Source organism: Bombina bombina, chromosome 8 (assembly GCF_027579735.1).
Source record: "Bombina bombina isolate aBomBom1 chromosome 8, aBomBom1.pri, whole genome shotgun sequence".
Taxonomy (NCBI): domain Eukaryota; kingdom Metazoa; phylum Chordata; class Amphibia; order Anura; family Bombinatoridae; genus Bombina; species Bombina bombina.
The window spans coordinates 24926948-24941239 of NC_069506.1; the positions used below are offsets into that span (position 1 = coordinate 24926948).

The 14292-nt window shown below is 42.6% G+C and overlaps 1 long non-coding RNA gene across 2 annotated transcripts in view; it reads left to right on the plus strand.

The window, feature by feature from the left end:
- The window catches only part of LOC128637959 (uncharacterized), a 167440-nt gene extending 154389 nt beyond the window's left edge, over positions 1 to 13051 (plus strand). For both annotated transcript variants that reach the window (XR_008399021.1, XR_008399020.1), the window contains one exon: positions 12431 to 13051. This is a non-coding gene — a long non-coding RNA (uncharacterized LOC128637959). The remainder of the gene's footprint in view (positions 1 to 12430) is intronic.
- The last annotated feature ends 1241 nt before the right edge of the window (positions 13052 to 14292 follow it).

Here is a 14292-nt window from a genome sequence, read left to right on the forward strand (position 1 = left end):
CACAGTTAGAGACCTAGCGCAAAGAGTAAGAGTTAAAAAAATGTGCTCCAAACACAACTAAATACAAGTTAATTCCAGTTGTGTTTGTGCGCAAGCAAAAGTGCTAAATAGCACGCCACTTGTAATCTGACCCATGTGTGGCTTTACTGGGGGACAAACTCAAGCCCACAATGAGGGATCACATTGAGGGTGCCAATAAGGGTTGCATTAAGATTCATGTTGGGAGTCAGATTGAGAGACAGACTGGAGGTTACTCTAAAAGTCACATAGGGGTTAGATTTAGGGTCACCCTGCTGGTTAATCTAAAACTCAAATTGGGGGTCACATTGAGAGGCGTGCTTGGGATTAGCTTGGAGGAAAGACTGGAAGTTATTCTGAGAATCACGCAGGGACTCAGATACAGAGTTACCCTGCTGGTCATATACAAGGTCAGATTTGGGGTCACACTGAGTCTTGCTGGGTTTTAGTTTGGGGGACAGGCTGCTCAAAATTACTCTATGAGGCATTTTAGTAATAATTGGGAGTCATCCTGAGGGTCATATTGCCGGTCAGCCTGGTGGTTATTGTAAGTCACAGTTATTATTATTATTATTATTATCGGTTATTTGTAGAGCGCCAACAGATTCCGCAGCGCTGTAAACAGAGGGTAGTACAACAAAACAATTAAAGGGATCAGATGGGTAGAGGGCCCTGCCAAGAGTTGCACTGTTGTAGTTAGCTCTTAAGAAGGTGATCTACAAACAGCTGGACTTAAGGGGGTTCAGGGGATAGCAATGGAGGAGTGGAACTGGTATAAAGTAAGGTTAGCGTAGGTTGTATGCATCCCTGAACAGTAGAGTCTTTAGGGAGCGCTTGAAGCTTTCAAAACTAGGGGAGAGTCTTGTGGGGCGAGGAAGAGAGTTCCACAAGATGGGAGCCAGTCTGGAGAAGTCCTGTAAACGGGAGTGCGATGAGGTAACCAGAGAGGAGGAGAGTAGGAGGTCATGAGCAGAGCGAAGGGGACGGGAGGGAGAGTATCTGGAGACAAGGTCTGAGATATAGGGGGGAGCAGTGCAGTTGAGGGCTTTGTATGTCAGAGTGAGAATTTTGTGTTTGATCCTAGAGGCAAGAGGAAGCCAGTGAATGGATTGGCAGAGAGGTGCAGCAGATGAAGAGCGACTTGTAAGGAAGATGAGTCTGGCAGAGGCATTCATTATGGATTGTAAGGGAGCTAGGCGGCAGGAGGGGAGACCAGAGAGGACAGAGTTGCAGTAATCAAGGCGGGAAAGAATGAGAGAGTGGATTAAAATCTTAGTTGTGTCTTGTGTAAGGAAATGTCTAATTTTGGAGATGTTTTTAAGGTGGAAGCGGCAGGCTTTAGCCAAGGACTGAATGTGAGGAGTGAAAGAAAGATCTGAGTCAAATGTGACCCCGAGACATTGGGCATGCGGGGTAGGGGTAATGATGGAGTTGTCGACAGTTATAGAGATATTGGGGGTGGAGATTTTGGAAGAAGGGGGGGAAAATAAGGAGCTCAGTTTTGGAGAGATTTAGCTTGAGGTAGTGAGAGGACATCCAGGAAGAGATGTGAGAAAGACAGATTTGGATATCTGGGGATAGCAGTGTGTGCCAATCTGGGTGTCACATAAACATTAGACTGGGGGTGACTCTGTACTTCATGCTGGGGGTCTTGTTAAAGGGATATGAAACCCACATTTTTTTCTTTCATGATTCAGATAGAGCAGCAATTTTAAGTAACTTTCTAATTTACTTCCATGATCATTTTTTTCTCATTCTCTTGGTATTTTTTTTTTTAAAACAGGAATGTAAGCTTAGGAGCCAGTCCATTTTTTTTCAGCATCCTGGGTAGCGCTTGCAAATGGCCCAGCTCCTAAGCTTACATTCCTGCTTTCCGAAAAAAAATACAAAGAGAATTAAAAAAATTGATCACAGGAGTGAATTAGAAAGTTGCTTAAAATTGCTGATCCATCTGAATCACGAAAGAAAAAAATTGGGTTTCATGTCCCTTTAATGATGTTGTGAGAAATGCAAACTTTTTTTCTCAGTTATTTTGTAACTTTATATTCTATTCACATTGACCTTATTCCAAAACGGTTTGACAGCAGAACCCAAACATCCAGCATGAAATGTCTGAATGTTATAACGTTGCAGACACCAAGCCTGTGTCAGGTCTGGATTCTGTTACCGCATTCTGCATTTTACAATCCCCGTGATCGCAGCCAATGCAATGAGACTCACACGTATCATCTGATCATCCTATCATCTGTCATCTTCTCTCTGTTTAAGAACGAGCCAGCTATATTGATCAGCACCAGAATGTTTGGTCTCTCATTTGAAGCCCGACCATGTCCTTCTATAGATAGATTTTGAGATATTGGGACAATTTATCAATATTATTTCTGTCTATTGACAAAATCTCTAGGTTTTTTTTCAGTGAGTTCATGAACTTAAAGGGACAGTCAAGTCCAAAAAAAACTTTCATGATTCAAATAGAGCATGTAATTTTAAACAACTTTCCATTTTACTTTTTTTAATTTTTCTTTGTTCTCTTGATATTCTTAGTTATTATTATTATTATTATAATTTATTTGTATAGTGCCGCCAATGATAGGGGTATACAATGATAGGGGTATACAATGATAGGGGTATACAATGATAGGGGTATACAATGATAGGGGTATACAATGACAAGAATTTGTGATAAAATACAAAACATAACAAAACTAAACAAATCTAGTACAGGAGGAAGAGGGCCCTGCTCCGGAGAGCTCACAGTCTATAGGTTTAGGGTGCAGAGACATAAGGTTGGGGTAGCTTGTTACATCAGTTGTAGTTGCAGCAGTGAGTCAGGCAGCTCATGTATTAGTTTGGTTAGGATGAGAGATGGAGGAGAGATGGTAAGCCTCTCTGAATAGGTGAGTTTTCAAGGAGCGTCTGAAGCTATATAAGGTTGGAGACAGTCTTATGGAGCGGGGTAGAGACTAGAGAGTTCCATAGGACAGGAGCAGCACGTGCGAAGTCTTGGAGGCAGGAGTGGGACATAGAGATAACAGGAGTAGAGAAACGTAGGTCAGAGGTTGATCGAAGAGGATGGGATGGGGAATATTTCACGATGAGAGAGGAAATATAGTTAGGAGTTAGACTGTTGAGTGATTTGTAAGTTAGGGTTAATACTTTAAATTGTATTCTGGAGTATATGGAGAGCCAGTGTAGAAACTGGCAGAACGGAGCAGATGATGTAGATCGGCGACTTAGGTGGATGAGTCTAGTAGAGGCATTCATAATAGATTGGAGGGAGGAGAGGCAGTGTTTTGGAAGGCCATTTAGTTGAAAGCTAAACTTAGGAGGTTCATATGTTAATTTCTTAGACCTTGAAGGCCGCCTCTAATCTGAATGCATTTCGACAGTTTTCACCACTAGAGGGTGTTAGTTCATGTGTGTCATATAGATAACATTGAATTCACGCACGTGAAGTTACCTAGGAGTGAGCACTGATTGGCTAAAATACACGTCTGTCAAAAGAACTGAAATAAGGGGGCAGTTTGCAGAGGCTTAGATACAAGTTAATTACAGATGTAAAAAGTAGTTTAATATAACTGTGTTGGTTATGTAAAACTGGGGAATGGGTAATAAAGGGATTATCTATCTTTTTAAACAACAAAAATTCTGGTGTTGACTGTCCCTTTAAGAACATTAAAGGGACATGAAACCTGTGATTCAGACAGAGCATACAATTTTGTAAAAAAAAATTCCAATTGACTTATTTTACAGTGTGGCTCCTAGTGGTATATCAAGTGAAAACACATTTAGGGTAAACCTCAAAAAGAGGAAGATCAGATGTAGAGGAAATAACTGTAATAATGACATCTAGAATTCTGGTTAACTGTCTATATTTAGGTTACAGACAGTGCACACTTTATATGTTTTTTTCCATAATTTTATCTTTTAAAGGGGCAGCAAATCCTGTAAGATTATTGTTCTATCAGCTGCTTTTATTACAAAAGTGATCTTCACGTCCCTTTCTTTAAGCATTATTGCTGCAGAAAGCTGTGAGCGTGCATTTTATTGTGGGATCACACTATATTGTTCTGAGTGCACCGCTGTCTCCTAGGAAACAAACAAGCTTCCAGGGGATTGGATAAATATGCCCTAGTGGAAAACATGGATAACATAAATGAATATAGCATTAATAGTATGGTGGGGTCTCTAGTAACACAATTGTCTTACAGGCACCTTAGCAAAAAAGACTACAGCTGTCAAACGTCTTCTATATATCTGTGCTTGAACACTGAGGCAGGAATCATTCCTCACTGAGCAATGACTGCAGGGAGAAAAAATACTTTTTGATGCAGTGATTTGTAGTGTTTACAAATGGGCTATTTTATCTGTAAAAAGGTAATAAAAAAACAAAATAATCTCAACTCAAAAAATGTTATTGCTTAAAAAGATAGATAATCACTTTATTACCCATTCCCCAGTTTTGCACATCAAACATGGCTATATTTATACACGTTTTACTTCTGTGATTACCTTGTATTTAACCTTTTAAAGCCGTTATGCCGTTCCATTCCGTCATAATTAGACTGGGCTTTAAAGCCGTTATGACGGAATGGAACGTCATAACTAACGGCTGTCCTGAAGCCTTCTGTGCTTCAGGGATTTAATCGCGGTCTGGAGGGCGTTCCTAGGATTGTAGGGACGCCCCCCAGATGCGATCCAATAATTGAAATCTCGCGATCGTATGCACGATCGCGTAGTTTCAATTTGTCTACATCGGAACAGTTGTTCCGATGTAGGCACTTTAACCCTGTCATGAAAGGGTTAAGCTTCTTCTGACAGCCCCCTGATCACATGACTTTTTATTTATTATCTATTGACTTGCTGTGTTCTGCACAACTCCACAGGAGAGAGCACAATGTAGTCTATATGGCACACATGAACTAGCAGTCTCCTGTTGTGAAAAGCTAATAAAAAAAACATGTGATAAGAGGCTGTCTGTAGTGGCTTAGAGACAGGCAGAAATGTAGAGGTTTAAATGTTATAAAGTATATAAACATAACAATGTTGGTTGTACAAAGCTGGGGAATGGGCAGTAAAGCATTATCTATCTTTTTAAACAATAACTATTTTAGTGTAGACTGTGCCTTTAAACAGAAAAAAAAGATTGATAATAATTTGTAAAGCATTGTGTGAATTTGTATATTTACACATAAATATTGGCTATTTTTAATAATTTATTATCGTTTATATATAAAGCACCAACATATTATGCAGAGCTGTAACATTTATCATTAAAATGCTACTCCAAAATTATCACTAGGTAACTAAGCTTGTGTTTTTGTGCCAAATGTAAGGTTAATTTGAGCAGTATATACTCTTAAATTAATTTATAGCAACTAATTAGAAACTACCTAAAAAGTGATTATCCCCTTAAGGACCAGCGACGTACCCTGTATGTCACTGGCCTTTTTTTGGGACTTGATTGTTTTATAGCCCTGTCTTGCCACCAGCGTTGAGACTGCTCTATTCCACAAAGCCTGCTGGAGGGAGGGCATTAATAGCGTGTTCTTGCTAGACTTGTGCTATTATGTTCTGAAAAAAACCTTAACGACCAGTGACATACAGGGTGCATTGTGGTCATTAAGGGGTTAAAATTTTATTCTGAGATGTGAGTATAATGTACTGTGGCCCCACAGCCAATTCTAACATTAGTAATCAGACTCCATACAAAACACAATTTGATGCCCCTTAAATATAGTATTCTATAAATGTTTATATTCCTAGAAATTACATGATGATCTGCCACATCTGTTTTATATAAATGATTATGAAATAATTTACATTACCCCCAGGAGCTCCTCACTATTCATACAGGTGAGTTTGATTATAAATAGATCATTTCAATTGTATAATACCTGAGGGAGGGGTCATATAGGTCACACAATCAGAACATTCCCTCCACTCAATTGAATAATCTTTACTGAGTTTATTAAACATGACAGAACATGGAAACACTGAAAAAGATATAAGGGTTAAATGTCCTGAAGGGTCTCATCCTAATGTTACACTGACCTCTGGTGTCTGCTTCCTGTAACTGCTGTCATGAGCTGACATTCTTCTAATCCTATAGCGTCTATCAATGCGACCAAAGTAAAATTGAAGTGGTGGTGGGTGCACTATTATAAAAATATAGCATTATGATGTGTGCCTCTGTATGTATCTTTGTGAGTGTAAACAACAACTGTGTGTGAGTCTCTGCATATATGTGTGAGTGTATAAAAATGTGTGTGAGGCTCTGTATACATGTGTGAGTGTATACAACTGTGTGTGAGTCTCTGCATAAATGTGTGAGTGTATACAACTGTGTGTGAGTCTCTGCATATATGTGTGAGTGTATAAAAATGTGTGTGAGTCTCTGTATATATGTGTGAGTGTATAAAAATGCGTGTGAGTCTCTGCATAAATGTGTGAGTGTATAAAAATGCGTGTGAGTCTCTGCATAAATGTGTGAGTGTATACAACTGTGTGTGAGTCTCTGCATATATGTGTGAGTGTATAAAAATGTGTGTGAGGCTCTGTATACATGTGTGAGTGAATACAACAGTGTGTGAGTGAATACAACAGTGTGTGAGTGAATACAACTGTGTGTGAGCCTCTGCATATATGTGTGAGTGTATACAACTGTGTGTGAGTCTCTGCATATATGTGTGAGTGTATACACCTGTGTGTGAGTCTCTGCATATATGTGTGAGTGTATACAAATGTGTGTGAGTCTCTGCATAAATGTGTGAATGTATACACCTGTGTGTGAGTCTCTGCATATATGTGTGAGTGTATACACCTGTGTGTGAGTCTCTGCATATATGTGTGAGTGTATACACCTGTGTGTGAGTCTCTGCATATATGTGTGAGTGTATACAACTGTGTGTGAGTCTCTGCATATATGTGTGAGTGTATACACCTGTGTGTGAGTCTCTGCATATATGTGTGAGTGTATACAACTGTGTGAGAGTCTCTGCATATATGTGTGAGTCTGTGATGTTTGTGAAGGGCAGCGGAAGGCCTGTACTGTATGTGAGGGGTAGCGGTAGGCCTGTGCTATATGTGAGGGGTAGCGGTAGGCCTGTGCTATATGTGAGGGGTAGCGGTAGGCCTGTGCTATATGTGAGGGGTAGCGGTAGGTCTGTGCTGTATGTGAGGGGCAGCGGTAGGCCTGTGCTGTATGTGAGGGGCAGCGGTAGGCCTGTGCTGTATGTGAGGGGTAGCGGTAGGCCTGTGCTGTATGTGAGGGGTAGCGGTAGGCCTGTGCTGTATGTGAGGGGTAGCGGTAGGCCTGTGCTGTATGTGAGGGGTAGCGGTAGGCCTGTGCTGTATGTGAGGGGTAGCGGTAGGCCTGTGCTGTATGTGAGGGGTAGCGGTAGGCCTGTGCTGTATGTGAGGGGCAGCGGTAGGCCTGTGCTGTATGTGAGGGGCAGCGGTAGGCCTGTGCTGTATGTGAGGGGCAGCAGTAGGCCTGTGCTGTATGTGAGGGGCAGCAGTAGGCCTGTGCTGTATGTGAGGGGCAGCAGTAGGTCTGTGCTGTATGTGAGGGGCAGCAGTAGGCCTGTGCTGTATGTGAGGGGCAGCAGTAGGTCTGTGCTTTATGTGAGGGGCAGCAGTAGGCCTGTGCTGTATGTGAGGGGTAGCATAGGGTTGCCACCTCGGCCATGTTTTCCTGGACACTTATGCGTTACACATGCTGCAGGGTGTGCGGGGAGGAACATTAATTGTGTCTCTGTACAGCACTTTTCCTTTTCCTCCCCGCACACCCTGCAGCATGTATAACTTATAAGTGTTCTGTATTTTAAGGGATGGGTGGCAACCCTAGGGTAGCAGTAGGCCTGTGCTGTATGTGAGGGGTACCAGTAGGCCTGTGCTGTATATGAGGGGTAGCAGTAGGCCTGTGCTGTATATGAGGGGTAGCAGTAGGCCTGTGCTGTATGTGAGGGGCAGCAGTAGGCCTGTGCTGTATGTGAGGGGCAGCAGTAGGCCTGTGCTGTATGTGAGGGGCAGCAGTAGGTCTGTGCTGTATGTGAGGGGCAGCAGTAGGTCTGTGCTGTATGTGAGGGGCAGCAGTAGGTCTGTGCTGTATGTGAGGGGCAGCAGTAGGCCTGTGCTGTATGTGAGGGGCAATAGGCCTGTGCTTTATATGAGGGCAGCAGTAGGTCTGTGCTGTATATAAGGTGCAGCAGTAGGTCTTTGTTGTATATGAGGGGCAGCAGTAGGCCGGTGCTGTATGTGAGGGGTAGTAGTAGGCCTGTGCTGTATGTGAGGGGTAGCAGTAGGCCTGTGCTGTATGTGAGGGGCAGCAGTAGGCCGGTGCTGTATGTGAGGGGTAGCAGTAGGCCTGTGCTGTATGTGAGGGGCAGCAGTAGGCCGGTGCTGTATATGAGGGGCAGCAGTAGGCCTGTGCTGTATGTGAGGGGCAGCAGTAGGCCGGTGCTGTATATGAGGGGCAGCAGTAGGCCGGTGCTGTATATGAGGGGCAGCAGTAGGCCGGTGCTGTATGTGAGGGGCAGCAGTAGGCCTGTACTGTATATGAGGGGCAGCAGTAGGCCTGTGCTGTATGTGAGGGCCAGCAGTAGGTCTGTGCTGTATAGGGGGGGAGGGGCAGTAGGTCTGTGCTGTATAGGGGGGAGGGGCAGTAGGCCTGTGCTGTATGTGAGGGGCAGTAGTAGGCCTGTGCTGTATGTGAGGGGCAGCAGTAGGCCTGTGCTGTATGTGAGGGGCAGCAGTAGGCCTGTGCTGTATGTGAGGGGCAGCAGTAGGCCTGTGCTGTATGTGAGGGGCAGCAGTAGGTCTGTGCTGTATATGAGGGGCAGCAGTAGGTCTGTGCTGTATGTGAGGGGCCGCAGTAGGTCTGTGATGTATGTGAGGGGTAGCAGTAGGTCTGTGCTGTATGTGAGGGGCAGCAGTAGGCCTGTGCTGTATGTGAGGGGTAGCAGTAGGTCTGTGCTGTATGTGAGGGGCAGCAGTAGGCCTGTGCTGTATGTGAGGGGCAGCAGTAGGCCTGTGCTGTATGTGAGGGGCAGCAGTAGGCCTGTGCTGTATAGGGGGGCAGCAGTAGGCCTGTGCTGTATGTGAGGGGCAGCAGTAGGCCTGTGCTGTATGTGAGGGGCAGCAGTAGGTCTGTGCTGTATAGGGGGGGAGGGGCAGTATGCCTGTGCTGTATGTGAGGGCCAGCAGTAGGTCTGTGCTGTATAGGGGGGGCAGTATGCCTGTGCTGTATGTAAGGGCCAGCAGTAGGTCTGTGTTGTATGTGAGGGGTAGCAGTAGGCCTGCGCTGTATGTGAGGGGCAGCAGTAGGCCTGCGCTGTATGTGAGGGGCAGCAGTAGGCCTGTGCTGTATGTGAGGGGCAGCAGTAGGCCTGTGCTATATGTGAGGGGCAGCAGTAGGCCTGTGCTGTATATGAGGGGTAGCAGTAGGTCTGTGCTGTATAGGGGGGCAGCAGTAGGCCTGTGCTGTATGTGAGGGGCAGCAGTAGGCCTGTGCTGTATGTGAGGGGCAGCAGTAGGCCTGTGCTATATGTGAGGGGCAGCAGTAGGTCTGTGCTGTATAGGGGGGGAGGGGCAGTATGCCTGTGCTGTATGTGAGGGCCAGCAGTAGGTCTGTGCTGTATAGGGGGGGGGGCAGTATGCCTGTGCTGTATATAAGGGGCAGCAGTAGACTTGGCCTTGATTTATTTATTCTTAGATTGTGGGTAGCTTTTTAATATACATTATCTCCCTCTTGACCTTGTCATTGTCTCTGCTTCTCTGTATATCAGTAGCTAAATATAGAGTAGGCGCTCTGTGCTTCATTTAGGCTGCGAGGGAGTGAAAGAGTAGTTGTTTGAGCATGTCATGTGATCTCGTTATACAGAGCAAAGAAACAGAACAGGAGAATCTGTATTGACTTTTATATTGAATTAAGAGCTAAGGTGTCCAAGGACACTATTGTGTGTCGGTTCATCAACAGCCAATGGGAGAGTTAGAGTATATTGTGGGCAGGAGGCAGAGCGCAGTGTCAGATACTCTTCCCTCGTCACAGTTTCCATGGATTCAGATACGTGTTTCAAGCATCGAATAGGAAAGATAAAAACTGGTTGGAATTGGTTTAATCCACCAGTTAACCCTTACTAGTTCATATGCATTAATATTAAGCAACACATATTATTGTATTTTAATTAGTATCTCAATGAACATAAACAGCAAAAGAGAGATTATATAGATATGTAAATTGTAACTATTTGTACAATATGTAGTGTATTGCTGTTATATCCCAGGGCGTACTTGAAAATGAGAGAAATCTCAATGTATTTTTCCTGGTAAAACATTTTATAAATAAAATCAAAGTGGATTATAGGATGGCACACGCTTAGGGTCACTTAATGTGACAAATACAAATAGCAACAAGAGATTATATTAAAGGGACAGTCTACTCCAGAATTGTAATTGTTTAAAAAGTTAGATAATCCTTTTATTACCCATTCCCCAGTTTTGCATAACCAACACAGTTATATTAACAGGGGCGGACTGATCAGTCGGGCAAATAGGACCTGGACCGAGGGCACAGTATGTAGTGGGACCCACAAATGGCATCTCCATGGCTCCTTGTGTGCTGCTGAAGCTGGGTCTGACAGCTGCCCTATCAGTAACTAAGCACTTAAGTGTGGGTTTAGTGGGGGCCCTGACTCCAGAGTGGGGGTCTTGTGTCTGGATGTGGGGTTTGTTGATCGGAGGCCCTAGAGAAGGGGGGTCCTGTTGCTGTCAGGGCCATGGAATGTGGGTATGGAGTGTGGGGTCTCAGCCTAAAAATTGGGGGCCCTGTCTCTTGCCCTTGACATTGGGGGTCCTGGCCTGGAGGTTGGGAGGCCTGGTGGGGTTACGATAGGGAGGCTACCATGTTAATTTGAATACATTTGCAAACATTGAGGTCAGTGTGAGACAGTGGGGGCCCTTCCCTAATTTTTCCCAGGGCCCTGATCGGTCTCAGCCCGTCACTGTATATTAATATACTTTTTACCTCTGTGATTACCTTGTATCTAAGCCTCTGCAGATTGCCCCTTTATTTTAGTTCTTTTGACAGACATGCATTTAAAGGGACAGTAAATGTAAAAAATAATGTTACATAATTCTGCACTATGTGCAGAATTATGTAGCATTATTTTAGTAACAGCTTGAAAAATCAAAAGATTTGAGAGATTTTATCCCCCAAAGATACACTTACCTTGTTCCCTCTCCAGGCTCTTCTGATCAAGTCTTCTTTTTAAAGCGGTTCGCAGGTGCGCTGTCTAATCACAGCACGCCCGATCGTTCTATTGAACTAAATGTAGCGCGCTTCCACTCTGTTCTGTTAGCGGAAGTGCGCTTCATTTAGTTAAATAACGTGATTCTTCTTGCAAAACTGCTGATATATAGAGCTCCGAACATGTCCACGCTCCTAAGCTTAAGTCCCGGCTTTTCAACAAAAGATACCAAGAGAATGAGTAAAATTTGATAATACAAGTAAATTAGAAAGTTGTCTAAAGTTGCATGCTCTATGTGAATTGATGAAATAAACATTTTGAGTTTCATATCCCTTTAAGTTCCAGCATGGTAAGAGTTAAACAGATTTAACATGACTTGTTACAGCTGAAGAACGTCATATAATACAGTTGCTAACACAATAGCACTTTTATCTTGATCCAAGAAAACTACACAATGCCTGAGAGGAGGTGTACTTTGCTAAGGTTATGGAGATTAACATATTTTTTTATTATTAAAGTGACAACTTTGAGCAAAATTATGTGTTTGTATATGCAACACAACCCATCCGCTAAAATATGTGTTATTAAAATAATTTCACACACACACATATATATATATATATATATATATATATATATATATATATATATATATATATATATATATATATATATATATAAATAAATAAATATATATATATATATATCCATCCCTCCTACTGTATAATGATTGGTTGATATGTGCAGGAGTTTATTTATATATCTCCCTTGTTGGTCACAGAAAATGAAGAAATATAAACAACATTCAAGAGACTTTTCAAGGGGGGTGTCCCAAAACTCTTAAAACACCTAGGCTTAGGCAAGCAACAGTTTAAAGGGACAGTGCACTCTAATATTTTCTCCCCTTTAATATGTTCCCAACTATCCATTTTACATATTGAATTGTTTTAAATTGTTTACAAATAGGTAATTCACCTTTATTTTCTCTGTTGAAATAGCTTATTTTGCCTATTGTGTCCCCACCCATACTGAACTTTTCTGAACCTCTGGTTAGAAAAAAAACATGTAAACAAGAATGTGTAGATAAATGAATGCTCCCAGTGGGGGGGGGGGGCTGTGACAGAGAGGTACTCAAAATTTATTTTTCCATTGTTCTCTTAAAGGCTCCGATATTCGAAACATCACCAGGCCGATGTGAATATGGCTTGCGGGCCTCGCCAACATCACCACACATCGCCCTGTCAGTATTTTCAAAGAAAAGAGGCTTGGCTGAGCAGTGCCAGCAAGCGGGAATGTTTCTCCCGTAGAAGTCAAAGGGATTGTGACATCACCACCCGCAACACCAACATCGCAGCTCATGGGAATTTTGCTGCTGGTATAAAAAGTAATTTGAATCTCTTTAAGGATGAACAAGTTTTACAGTACACTTTCCCTTTGATATGGAAATGCTTTAACATGTCCCTTTAATGCAATATAATGCTATGAAGCAGTATTCACTCTTTTGCAGTAAAGCACATGCAACAATGAGATCCTTCCTGGTGATCCAGATTAACATAGAGCATTATACACTAGAAATCCCTCAATAACGCATTATGAGTTTAAAAAAAAAACAACAATTCTTTTGCTGATTATTGCTGCACGAATACATTGCCACTAATCCTGGGTCCTGGGTGATTTACTCAAGGTCACGGAGAATGAGCAGTCACTCTGTAACTGTGTTCTCTTATTGTTGTAATCATTTTGCTCCCTGTAATGAATGAATAAATAATATCTGTGTTCTCTGACTTGTAATAGAAGAAGTTTCTTTGTAGATAATATTTCAGATACAGTTTGTACAAGAGACACAGACATGAAACGATGATGAAGTCTTTAAAGGGATAGAAAGGTCAAAATTGAAAGGTGCATAGGAGCATTTCAATATGAAATAGAAGCATTTTTGCAATATACTTAAATTAGCAAAAATGCTTCTGGTAATAGTTATTACTGTTTTCTGCAGCATATGCACATATGCTGTGAGGGCCGTGCACCAGTATTCAAGCTCAGAAAGCTGGAGGTGGTGTGTATTGTGTCTGTAAAAGCTTAATTTGTGTCATACAAGCCACAGCTGAGTCTCTGAGCAGGCGTGCTGTCTAAATACTGGTACATGGCCCTCACAGCATATGTGCGTATGCCACTGAAAAACAGTTATCATTTTTACTATATTGTATATTGCAAAAATGCTTTTATTTTTGATATTCAAATGCATCTATGCATAGTTCAATTTTGACCTTTCTATCCCTTTAATGCTACCACTAATGTCCTATTGATGATATGTTGCTCTATTCACTCAACATGGTCATTCCCAGTGATCCCAAAAATGTCTAAAAACAATATTCTCATTATAATATGTGTGGATGATGTGGATGTTTGTGTGGTATGTGTATGTGTGTGTGTGTGTGTGAATGTGTGTGTGTGTGGTTGGTGTGTGTGTATGTGTGTGTGGATGTATGTGTGTGTGGATGTATGTGTGTGTGGTATGTTTGTGTGGATGTGTGTGTGTATGTGTGTGTGAATGTGTGTGTGTATGTGTGTGTGGATGTGTGTGTGTGAATGTGTGTGTGGTTGGTGTGTGTGTATGTATGTGTGTGTGGATGTTTGTGTGGATGTATGTGTGTGTGGTATGTGTTTGTGGTATGTGTATGTGCATGTGTTTGTGTGGATGTGTGTGTGGTATGTGTGTGTGAATGTTTGTGTGCATGTGTGTGTGTGGTATGTGTGTGTGTGTGGATGTGTGTGTGGTATGTGTGTGTGGATGGTGTGTGTGTGGGTGGTTTGTGTAGGGGTATGTATGTGTGTGGATGGAGTGGATGTGCGTGGTGTGTGTATTTGTGTGGGGGAGACGTGGTATGTATATATGGTGTGTATATGTATGTTGTGCATGTGTGCTTTTATTTGCTGGTTTGGATTTAAAAGCCTTGGAGGCCGATTTATCAAATGTCTGTCGAACCTGATCCGACAGTGCAGATCAGGTCCAACAGACATCGCT